This window comes from Vombatus ursinus, unplaced genomic scaffold (assembly GCF_900497805.2).
Source record: "Vombatus ursinus unplaced genomic scaffold, bare-nosed wombat genome assembly UNPS02000582.1, whole genome shotgun sequence".
Taxonomy (NCBI): Eukaryota; Metazoa; Chordata; class Mammalia; order Diprotodontia; family Vombatidae; genus Vombatus; species Vombatus ursinus.
In genome coordinates, this window is record NW_020940360.1 from 22,126,934 (window position 1) to 22,137,302 (window position 10,369).

The window sequence follows — 10,369 nt, forward strand, 5'->3', positions numbered from 1 at the left end:
GTAGCCAAATCTTTCAGTTGACCATTATCACAACATTGATGTTACTGAGCGTAATGATCTCCTGGTTCTTCTCACTTCACTTTGCATCAGTTCATTTAAGTCTTGCTATGTTTTTCTGAACCCATCCCCCCCCTCATCATTTCCCACTGCACAGTAGTTCTTCTTCACAATCATATGACACAGCTTGTTCAGCTATTCCCCAGTTGATAAGCATTCCCTCAATTTCCAATTCTTTTCTTCTACGAAATGAGCTGCTGTAAATATATGTTTTACATGTAAGTCCTTTCCCTTTTTCTTTGATCTCTTTGGGATACAGACCTACTAGTGGCATTGCTGGGTAAAAGGGTATGCACAGTTTTATAGCTTTTTGGGCCTAGTTCCAAATTGTTGGACCTAGTTCCAGAATGGTTGGATCCAGTTCACTACTCCACCAACAGTTCTCTCTGTTTTTCCTTTTCCCCCTTCAGTATTTGTCTCATTGATAGGTGTGAGGTGGTCCCTCAGAGTTGTTTTAATTTTCCTTTCTCTAATCAATAACGATTTAGAACATTTTTTCATGTGACTATAGATATCTTTGATTTCTTCTTCTGAAAATTGATTGTTTACATCGTTTGACCAGTTACCAAGTAGGGAATGGTTATTTTTACAAATTTGACTCAGTTCTATATTCAGTATATATTGAGAAATGAGGCCTTTATCAGAGAAACTTGCTGTAAATATTCTCAATATTCATTGTCTGTGGTATCTTTTAGCAAAATATAGTTTTCCTGATTATTCCTTTCAAGTAGGTCTATTTTTGCTTTTGCTCTGAGTTCATGATTTTTTTTTGCCTTTTTTTAGTTTAGTTGAAGCATATTAGATTGTGCTCCAGCCCTTTATTTTAACTCTGTTGTGTGTCTTTCTATTTTCAAGTGTGTTTCTTATAAACAATATATTATTAGATTTTAGTTTCTAATCTATTCTGCTGTCCACTTCCATTTTATGGGTAAGCTCATCCCATTCACATTCACAGTTAATGACTACTTACAGTTTTCCCCTCAATCCTACTTTCTTCTGTTTCTCTCTCTCTCTTTCTCTCTCCCTTCCCCCTTATTCTATCCCTCTTCAAAAGTCTATTTTGCTTCTAACTACTGCCTCCCGTAATCTGGCCTCCCTTTTATCATCTCCCCCCCCCACTTAATTTTATCCCTTTCTTTACTATTTCCCTATTGGGCATATTACATTTCTATACACAGCTGAGTATGTATTTATATTCTTCCCTCTTTAAACCAGTTCTCATGAGAGTGAGGTTTCAAGCATTGCCTGCCCCCATATTTCTACCTGCACTGTAAAAGCTCTTCTTTGCATACCTCTTTTATGGGAGAAAATTCACCCATGTTATCTGTCCCTTCCCCCTTCTCCCAGTGCATCTCTTTCTCACACTTCATATTTTTTTTTGAGATCCTTGCAACATAATTGATTTACATCCATGCCCTCTGTCTATGTAAACTCTGTTTAACTTCCTTAACAATGATAAAGTTCTTAGGAGTTACATATATCATCTTCCTGTATAGAAATGTAAAAAGTTTAACTTTATTGAGACTATTACGCTCTTTTATGTCTACCTTTTTATGCTTGTCTTGAGTCTTTTGTTTGAATATAAATTTTCTATTCAGCTCTGGTCTTTTCATCCAGAATGTTTGAAAATCCTCTATTTCATTAAATATTCATTTTTACCCCAGAAAGGTTATACCCAGTTTTGCTGGGTAGGTGAATGTTGTAATCCTAGCTCCCTTGCCTTTCAGAATACCATATTCCAAACCTTTCTGCTCCTTTATGTGGAAGCCCCTAAATCTTGTGTGATCTTGACTGTGACTCTATGATATTTGAATTGTTTCTTTCTGGATGCTTGAAGTATTTTCTCTTTGACCTGGGCACTTTGGAATTTGGTTATATTCCTGAAAGTTTTCATTTTGGGATCTCTTTCAGGAGATAATCAGTGGATTCTTTCAATTTCCATTTTACCCTCTGGATCTAAGATATTGGGGCAGTTTTCCTTGATCATTTCTTGAAATATCATGGCTTTCAGAAAGTTCAGTAACTTAAATTATCTCTCCTTGATCTGTTTTCTAGGTCTGTTGTTTTTCTAATGAGATAGTTCACATTTTCTTCCATTTTTTTTCATTCTTTTAACTTTGTTTTATTTTTTCCTGATGCCTTATGGAGTCATTAGCTTCCAGTTGCTCAATTCTAATTTTTAAGGAATTATTTTCTTCAGTGAACTTTTGTACCTCATTTTTCATTTGGCCAATTCTGTTTTTTAAGTAGTTCTTCTCTTCAGTGAATGTTTGCAGTTCTTTTATTATTAGGCCAATTTTTTTAAGATGTTATTTTCTTCAATATTTTTATGCCCCTTTTACCAACCTGTTACTTCTCTTTTCATAATTTTCTGACATCACTCATTTTTTCCCCATTTTTTCCTCTGCCACTCTTCTCTCTTTAACTCTTTTAGGAATTCTTGTTGGGCTTGGGTCCAATTAGCATTTTTCTTGGGGGGAGGTTGTCTGTAGCTGTTTTCACATTGTTGTCTTCTTCTAAGTTTGTCTTGGTTTTCACTGCCACTGTAGTAGCTTTTTATGGTCAAATTCTTTTTTAGTTGTTTGTTTGCTCATTCTTCCAGCCTATTTCTTGACTTTGAACTTTATGTTAAAATTAGGTTCTGCTAACCTGGGGGTAGGAAGCCATTGTCCTAAGCTTCAGGCTTTGTTCCTGCTGCTGTTTTCAGAGCTGGTTATGGGGGTCTGTAAGTTTTTGGTGCTTCCAAGATGGTTTAATGCAAGGAGAAGTGTGGTCATTGCTCTCCTGGTCTTTGCCCAGGAAGGGCTCCTGGTCCCTTGCAGCCACAAGTATTAGTACTCCTCTTTGCTTTGGAACTGCAACCAGGGCCCCTGCTCCCTTGTGACATATCCCTAGGGACGGCTCCTCTTTGCCCTAGAACTTCGAGACAGAAGTACATATGGGCAGTAGAGTTGCCAGTTGAACCCAGTGTCAGCAGAGGGTCTCCTGTAATCTCTTTCTGACCAGTAATTCAACCTCCTTATAGTCTGTGGGCCAAAGGTTCCCAAAGTTACTGCTGCTGTGGCCACTATTGCTGCCATGTGTGTTGGCTCTGGACAGGCTTCCCCCGCACCTCCCCCCCTCCCCTGGCGTCAAAATTTCTCCTGCCGATCTCAGTTTTCTTTGGCTGGAACAATATCTCATCCTGATCTTTTGTTGACTCTGTCACTTCAAAATTTGATTTGAGGTGTTATTTTAAAGTAATTTTGGTGGGGAGTTGAGAGTTCAACTGGGTTGCCTTTAATTGCTCTGGGAAAGAGGAATTTGAGAAATTTGACTTAAAAATTTACCTGCAGATAGATTTTTCCATTGGACATCCTTTTTTTTGTGGATTGGCATTTTGTTGCATTAAGTATTTGTGAAATGAATGATGAAGACCAAGGACTTTGAATGGCTTTTATTGCATTGAGTTCATTGTTTTAGATTTGTTATAATAGGATTTAACCTCTAGTGATGATGCTTTCATTACCTTTCTAAATATTGTTTGGAAGAGGCTCACAGAAAAAAAAAAAAAAAAGGAAAAAGAATAGTAGTTAATTTCCTAAGTGAATTTAAAGTTACAATCCCCCATAGTTTTGCCAGCAATTGCCTCATTCATACAAAAGACTTAATTTTTTGAATTGGCAACCAATATAAAAAGCTCTAGAATGTTAACACTGGGTAATAGGTTTGGTTCATTTTAATGATTGTCTAACCTTTCATAATTATTTTTTGTCTTTTATTAATTTAGAACCTCTCGATTAATGTAGCTTTGCTTAGAAAGCACAGGTACAAATCTATTTTATTATATTACTTAGATTAAGAATATGTTATGTACAGGTTGCTTCATCTTGTCTCAGGTGCTATCAGGAGAAAAGAAGAAAAGCATAGTAAGATGTAATGATTAGCACGTGGGAGTTCTGGTCCCAGTTCTGCTGCTAACTATGCCACTGAGCAAGTCTCTTCCCTGCATTACAGAATCTCGGACTGCGAAGGGTCCTCAGAGACTTAGTCCAATCCAGACCTGATTGAGGATTCTCTCTACAACATGTCCAACACGTGGTCATCCAACTTTTATTTAAGACTTATAGTGAGAGAGAAACCAGTAATTCTAGAGGCAATCTGTTCTCCTTGTAGGTAGCTTTCATGGTTAAAAAGTGTTTATCTTTGTCTTTAATTTACTTCTTTACAACATTCACACACCACTTTTAGCTCTGCCCGTTAGGGCCAAATTGAGTTTATTCCTTCTTTTCACATGAGAGCCCTTTAGGTACTTGAACTGCTGTCATGATTTGCCGTCCTCACCTCCCTCCTTCCTGCCCAATGCCTAGTCTTTTTTTCTACAGGTTATACATCTCCGGGTCCTTTAATCAGTGTTCATAAAATATAAACTCAAGAACCTTCCAATTCTAACATTTTATGGTTCTTTGCAGATAAATTGGGATTTCTGCCCTTGATGAGCCAACAATGTCTGCGTAGTGCATATGGCAATACGATACTATTAATGAGACTTTGATCTCTATGTGGGCCAGTGAACTTTTCAAATTTAAATTTTTTAAATTAAATTTGATTTTTTTTCTCTCCCTCTCGTTTCCCCGTTTTCCCATTTTTTTTAAAAGAAACAAAATCCTTATAACAAATATGCATGGTCAAGCAAAACAAACTCCAACACTGACCATGTCTAAAAAATGTGTATCTCAATTGTGTGCCTTTAGTCCATCACCTCTCTGTCTGGAGCTGGGTAGGATGACTCATCATTAGTCTTCTGCACTCATGGTTGATCACTGCATTTATAAGACAGGTCTTTCAATTTTTTTTTACTGTGTTGTTGTTACGATATAAATTGTTCTCCTTCTTCTGTTTACTTCACTCTGGGTCATTTTATATAAATCTACCCGGATCTCACTGAAACCATCCCTTTTATCATTTCCGATGGTATAATAGTATTCCATTACATTTATATTCTATAATTTGTTCACTTATTTCCCAACTGATGGGCACTCTCCTAGTTTCTCATTCTTTACTCTAATGAAAAGAGCTGCTATAAATATTTTTGTACATATGCATCCTTTTCCTCCTTCTTTGAACTCTTTGAGCTATAGGTTTAGCAGTGCACAGTTAAATGATTTTGGGGACATTTTTGTAATTCCAAATTGATTTCCAGAATGGTTATACCAATTCCCAGCTCTACCAATCATGTATCAGTCTGCCTTTTTTTCTGCTGCACATCCAGCATCTGTTATTTTCCTTTTTTTTTTCCTTTCAACTTTGCTAATCTGTTAAGTTTAATCTCAGAGATGCTTTATTTCTATTTCTCTAAATATTAGTGATTTGGAGACTATTAAAATATGACTCTTGATAGCTTGGATCTCTTACTTTTAATATTCTTTTTCCCTTTTCATATTCTGTTTCATATTCCTTTTCATATTCTTACTCTTATGAATTTGAATCATTTCCTTTTTTGTCTTCTAAATGGGACCTTTATTGAAGAAACTTGCTGCAAAGATGGGTTTTTTTTTTGCCTATTTCCCTCCTAATTTTAGCTGCATTAGTTTTGTTTGTGCAAAAACTTAATTTTATGTAATCAAAATTGTCTGTTTTATCTTCTGTGGTCTTCTTACCCCTTGTTTGATCATGAACTCTTCCCTGATCCATAGCCATATCTTTCCCATATCCATTAAAAAGGTATTTTCTTCCTTCTCTAACTTGCTTATGATGTTACCCTTTATGCCTAAGTCTTATACCTATTTGGAACTTATTTTAGGATATGGCATGAAATGTTCGTCTGTATCTAGTTTCTTCCAAACTGATTTTCAGTTGAATTTTTTACTCAGTAGTCAGGCCTTTGGGTTTATTAAATACTAGGTTAGTAGATTCCTTTCCTTCTGTATATTATATACATAATCTTTTCCACTGATCAGCTTCTCTTTTCTTACCTAGTACCAAATTGTTTTGATGATTGTTGCTTTGTAGTATAGTTTGAGATCTGTAACTGTTCTCCCTCTTCTTTCTCATTTTTTTTCATTATTTCCCTTTAATTTCTTGACTTCTTATTCCTCTGGATGGATTTTGTTATTATTTTTCCTAGACTTGTAAAATAATCTTTCAGTAGTGTGATCGGTATGGCATTGAATAAATAAAGTAATTTTGGTGGCATTGTTATTTTTATTATGTTCACTTAACCTCCCCATGAGCAATTAATATTTATCGAGTTATTTAGGTGCATCTTATTTCTGTAAAGAGTATCCACAGAGTTCTTATTTGTGTCTTGGCATGTGGATTCCCAAGTATTTTATGCATTCTGTAGTTAATTTTAAATAGAATTGCTCCTTCTGTCTTTTCCTTCTGGCTTATTTTGGTAATATATAGAAATGCAGATGACTTATGTGGATTTATTTTATGTCCTACAACTATGCTGAAATTATTGATTGTTTTAATCAATTTTAGTTGACTCTCTAGGGTTCTCTAAGTACATCATCATATCATCTTCAGAAAGAGATAATTTAGTTTCTTCTTTGCCAGTGCTTAGTCCCTGAATTTCTTTTTCTTATTACTATAGTTAGAACTTTTAGTGTGATATCAAATAGCAGCAGTGACAGTGGAATCCTTGCTTAACTTCTATTTGTGTTTTTTTGGAAAGTTAGCATTTATACAGGAAAACCAAACCAAACCCAACCCTCTATTCAATGTTTACTGGCTGCCTTCTAAACTATAGGTAGTTACTTTGTAAACATATGCCTTTGGTCATAAGGGAGACCACGTGAGTGAATTGATGTATCAGCTTGGGGGAGGGGTGTCAGGAAGGAGGGAGAAAACTTTTCAGAGTTCCTCTTCTACTAATAAGTGATTGGTAATAGTCTCTCTATATAAGGACAGAAATACAAGTGTAGTGTTTATTAGGTCATTTTTTTAGCACGTGTATTTTTTCCTCTGTGATTTGAGTATGGACTTACCATTTGAAGTCACTGATTTTATTAAACCTAATGCAGTGTTCAAAGCCAGTGCATAGTCAGTTGTTTAATAAAGATGATCCACTATTGATTTACTGGGTTCTGATTTCACTGCAGGTAAAGAAGATGATACTGTATCTCTCAAGAAGCATCAAAGTTAAACCATTTTGAAAGGAAGGTTGCTAGTTTTGTTCGTGTTACTAGCAACAAAATATAAATATGAAAATGTATTTCTTAAAATAATGATCCCATATCTCTTTAATTGTTATAAATGAGCAGAGAGAATTTAAAAAAGTTTCGTTGATGCTTCTTTTTGCCTTATACTACTTATTTCCTAATATTCCCACTAAATCTTCCCTTGTTAGGAAGAAAAATCGTTTAAGCAAAGCTCAGCCAAAGAAGCAATATGGCATAGTGGAAGAATGTGGAATTTTCCTAAGACCCAAGTTCAAATGATAGCTCTTATCCTCTATGACTTTGAGTAAGTCACTTACCTTCCCTATCCTTCAGTTTCTTCATATGTCAAATGAGGGGATTGGACTAGATATTCTTTAAAGTCCCTTCCAGCTCTAAATCTATAATCTTTGGGTATGACAGTACCTGCTACAAGGTACCTTACTTGTCTACCAAAAAGACAGGAGAGAATCTGTTATCATCTGTTTCCAGTCATTGGGCACCCATTTTGTGTTCAGAATTTTTTTGCTTCCATAAAAAGTATTGCTATGGATATTTTCTTGTGGAATAGACTACTTTCTGTTTCATATCCTTTTGGCTTATATGTTGAGAATAAGGAATATTGATATTTTAGGGAATAGGGAATATTAATATTTTCTTACATATTAGATTTTTCTTTCTGTTTTGTACCTTTTGGGTCTCTAGATCCAGAATAGGGATTATGAATAGTTTAATTCAGTGATTTCTCTTGTGTAATTCCAAATTTTTTCTAGCATAGTTAGATCAGTAGTATATTACCAGTAGTATATTAGTTTTCTTGTTTTCCCCTACATAGTCACTTGGATGTTACCTTTCCATCTTTTATCATCTTTGAAAATTTGTTAGGTATTAGGTGGAGCCTGTTTTAATTTACATTTTTCTTATTAGTGATTTGGAGCGTTTGATCTTATGGTTGAAGATTTGTATCATCCCTTTTGCAAACTGTTTGCTTATATCATTTATCTATTGGGGGTACCAATTTCCTATGTATCTTGCATATGAAATTTTTATGAGATATTTAATTTCAGAGATTCTCTGTGACATTATTTCTTCTACTTGCATTTATTTTGTTTGTGTTTTTTAATTTTATATAATTGAAGTTGGGCATTTTATCTTTTATGATTACTTCTTGACCTTATTCGGTTAAGAATTTATCCTTTAGCCATGGTTGTAAAAATTACTTCATTCTCTTTTACTTTTAAAAAATGACGTACCTGTTTTCATTGAGGTCTTGTTCATCGGAGCTTATTGCTGCATATGATGTAGACGTTAAGTCTAAATCTATTTTTTTTTACCAAGCTACTTTCTAGTTTCCCCAGTTCTTACTTGTACTCGGGTAAGAGTTTCATTCTTCACCCATTCTTCATACAGCTAACAAAATGATTTTCCTAACAAATGTGACCTTGTCACTTCTCTACTTAATACACCCTAGTGGCTCTCCCTAACCTATAGGATAAAATACGCATTCCTTTTTTTATTTTTGAAAGCACTATACAGTTTGGTCCCAGCCTCCCTTCCCAGCCTTCCTACACATTGCTCCTTTTCTCCTATACTGGACTCCACCTGAACTGACCTTCTTACTATCTCTCACACATAGCATTTCATCTCCTGCCTCTGTTTCTTTGTATTGACTGTTGCCAGGAATGCACTGTTCCTTTCTCTTGGTTTCTTAGAATATCTAATTTAAATGAAATCTTTCCACATCCTTTCAGTTGTTAATGCCTTGCTTTCTAAATTACCTTCTAACTACTTTGTTATAAGTGGCTCCCTTTCACCTTCAGGTTCAGACATAAAAATCTTTTGTTTGGTGTTCAAATTCTTTCATGACCTGCCCCCATTCTCCAGCTTTCCAGTCTTCTTTCACCCTACAGTCATCCATGTACCCCTGTGATACATTGAAACTGGCCTTCTTGCTGTTCCTCAAACAAGACAATGCCTAACTCGAAGCATTTTTACTGGTTTTCCCCCGTACCTGGAATGTTCTCTCTTTTCATCTCTACCTTCTGGTTTTCTACCTTCAATAGGAAGCCTTTCTCCATCACCCTTAATTCTAGTGCCTTCTCTCTGTTGATGATTTCTGGTTAATCCTGTCTAGAACTTGTTTGTACATAGTTGTTTGCATGTTTTCTCCCTATTAGGTTATAAGTTCCTTTAGAGCAGGGACTGTCTTTTACTTTGTTTCCCCAGTGTTTTAGCATACGCATGCTACCTCCCCTTGCCTGGCTAAGCTAGCACAAACCTACTATGTAGTTGATGCTTAAAGCATGCTTGTTGATTGACTGGGTTTCAGATAGAGGAAATTCTGAAAAGAGAATGTGTTTTAGTGATTCATATAAGAACAAACTTGAAGTTTTAAGAAATTTTAAAAAGAATACTAGAAAGAATTTACAACTTTATATTGTAAGTATATGTGTGTGTGTGTGTGTGTGTGTATCCTATATATTATATGTTACACACACATACACACGTATATAACAGTAGGTATCACTTTGGAGTGGGGAAAGTGGGGAGTGGGGTTGTGGATAGAAAGAGTGATTCTGTTCTTTTTGCTTTTCTCTTCTCAACTAGAAAAGATTTGAGTCATAACTCTTACAGACCCTGCCTACTGGGAATTTTCCCATCTAGTCTTGTCTGTGGCTCCCTTTAGGTAAAGAGGTAGAGTTTTGCCAGAGGAACCAGTGCTTAAATTCTGAGAGGCACCATCACTCTCAGCATTTCATTCTTCTTAGGAAACCCTAATTGAGCTCCAAGTTCAGGTATTAGGGTTTTCCTTGAGAGAGAAAAGGAATCATTCATAAAAATTAAATTGCACTTACTAGCTGTGTGACCCTGGGCAAGTCACTTAACCCTGATTGCCTCACCAAAAAGCAAAGAAAAAAAAAATTAAATTGACTCAATAGCCTTCAGGGAAAGCCTTTAACTTACCATCCAAAACTGCAGGGTCCTAGTGTAGATAGTTTGTAAAATATAAAACCTCTTGAGAGGGCCATCTGTCTCCTCATACATACTGCAGTCTCATGCCTGTGAACAATGAGAACAGAATTATTTATAAAAAGAAAATCAAACTTAAAAATGAGAGAGGAGAGAGAGAGAGAGAGAGAGAGAGAGAGAGAGAGAGAGAGAGAGAGAGA

The 10,369-nt window shown here is 35.6% G+C and overlaps 1 protein-coding gene across 2 annotated transcripts in view; it reads left to right on the plus strand.

Annotated features, from left to right (window-relative positions):
• KLHL32 (kelch like family member 32) overlaps positions 1-10,369 on the plus strand; it is a 294,695-nt gene that overhangs the window by 122,952 nt on the left and 161,374 nt on the right. The window lies entirely within an intron of this gene.